The following is a 2,538-nucleotide window of genomic DNA, read 5'->3' on the forward strand; positions in this document are numbered from 1 at the left end:
TGTATCAGAGAGACAATGGGATTCTCAGCCGGGTCAATGCCTTGTCCAGCAGCTTGTGTCCTCCTGTCCCGTTCTGACGTGCCTCTGCCTCAGGAACAGTGTTTACCAGTATTAGGGACGCCACAGGGAGGGTGGTGTTTCTAACCCTGGCTGTGGGCACATCTGTTCCTGGGGACTGTGTGGCACAGAGGCTTGTGTCAAGGGAAGGCCAGACTGTGGAAAACATTCCCAGCTTCAACTTCTGACCCTCTCGCCCCAGTTAACCCCTCATACCCCCCCCCCCCCCCCTTCCCCTCCTTGCCTGGCTTCATTACAATAACCCTTAGCACTCCAATCTTTTACACATTGACTGAGCCTGTTGACACATAAACTGCCAGCAAAACCTGAGCAATGTGAATTTATGCATTAGTTACACTTTGGGTGAATGACAGTGTTGCGAGAGGGGTGACTGTTTTATAACTGAGGCCTCCAAGGGCTGCATTCATATTGACTGCATATACACTTACTAGCTATTTTTCTACCACAGTCTTTGGAGAATAAACAAGGATTGATGCAGACCTCACAAGTGATTGTTAAAGGATAATGTCAAGAACCTTCTCAACCCCCGCAGTTTCAGGAACCGTTTGACACAGCTGTTTGGTGTATGTGGGTAGCAGCTTGCAACAATTTTCTGTCAAAGGAAAGACACATATCATCACTCTCGAAAAGGATTCACGTCTGTGAATAGTAAAGCATTTAGATATGCCAGCAGCATCATTCGAGCCATCCGTATCTTTCATGTAAGTTACATAATTCGACGCTTCGCAGTTGTGCATCATAATCCTCCTATTCATGGAATTTGAGAAGCACACATTCTTCAACATGGAGAAAAATGAAAATAAGAGGCGACACAATATCTTCAGCCTTGTTATCTGAGTCTGTCATCAGAAGCCAAACCAGGACTTTGCAGTTGTCCTGGGACTCGAGAGGCAGAGGGAGAGATAGGAGATGGAAAGAGATGGATAACCAGGGCAGACAAAAAGCTTAGAGAGGTGCGAGACAAAACAACTGAGAGAACAAACAAACAGCAAGGAGAGACAAGGGCCAGACACCCACATATTGCCTGGAATTTGCACATTAAAGAGGAAATTGAATACAGATAAGGCTTTCTGGAATGTAGACACTTCTGTTTAGTACTCTAACTGTTCGGTGATTTAAAAATGCAGCAAACAAGCACCTTTAGAGTATTGTGAAGATTGCATTCAAGCATCATCACTTCCATATGGAGGTAACAAAGTTGAGCTTGTTGTTGTATTTGTTTTGTTTTGCAGGAGTTGCTGTAAAATTCCCCTTTATTTTACTGAAAGTTGGTGTATTATCACAGGCCAGAGGCAGTCCAAGTTTTGAATAATTTAAGATAAACTGAGGTGTTTGGGACAGGGTTGTTATCCGTTGTGGTGGGTTAAAAGCTGAGTGTTAGTGAGAAGGAGAAGATAACTTATTGACAGTTAAGGGAGGCTGGGCAGGGAGCCAGGGTCCTTCAGCTATTTTTAGGACGCTGACTGTGTGAAAGTACAGCTGAATGCAGAATTTATGACACATTGCCAAAATCTGAACCTGTGGAGGATTAGTGGTGTGTGTTTCTGTGTCTGTGTGTGTTTGTATGTGTGCATTATATACATGTGTATGTGTGTGTGTGTGTGTGTGTGTGCATGTGCATGTGTGTGTGTGTTCACATAGCATAATATGCATGTGGTGCAGACAGTGCAGAATTGAGTGCTTGTATCTTTGTGTGTACATTGCGGCAGAGCGTGTTGATTGGCGGTCACCATGGAGAACTACTGAAAGATGGACATGTCAAAAGGATTTGCAGAATCAATGGAAACCGTCTGCTATTTGCAAAGGAGTCTAGCCCTGTGCGTCTGTGCTTGGTCTTGCTCTTGTTTCCTGTGTTTAGATATCAGCCTTGAGAGAGGCTCTTAGCAGTACAAGCAGTATAATTACTGAATATGGAAAAAGTGCCCACTGCTTTACCTCAGTCTGGGCAGCAGACCTTCACAGAGCAACTGAGTAAACTCCTATTCCTTTGGCGCAATTTTGTACATGCAAGTATGTATCTTGGTGTCTTTACAGGGAAAATCCACGCTAAAACAGAATTCTCAAATGCATTCCTGTGATCTTCTACACTTGAATCAAAACTGGAACTTTGAACAACTCCCGCAGCTAGAATCAAGAAAACCAAGACTCAAGACTAATCTTGGACGTTAGCCAGAGATAGGCTACTACTTGAGCAGGGAAGCTGATTTTGTGGATTATTTGTTTTGCTTCAACTTTTATACCCAAATAAGATTTCATTATTTTTAGCATGAACAGTTCTAAACCAGATCCTGTATTTATGTCCCCAGGAAATCATCCAATATACTGTCACAGTGTCAATTGGCCAGCTTGAGAAAGTACACAGTAGCTACAGTAAATGACATCTTGACTTTGGTGCCAAGATCATAGGAATAACATCCCAGGTAATCATACTGAGTAATCACAGTATTACTCAGTATGTAT

The sequence above is a fragment of the Centroberyx gerrardi genome, chromosome 7 (assembly GCF_048128805.1).
Source record: "Centroberyx gerrardi isolate f3 chromosome 7, fCenGer3.hap1.cur.20231027, whole genome shotgun sequence".
NCBI lineage: Eukaryota > Metazoa > Chordata > Actinopteri > Beryciformes > Berycidae > Centroberyx > Centroberyx gerrardi.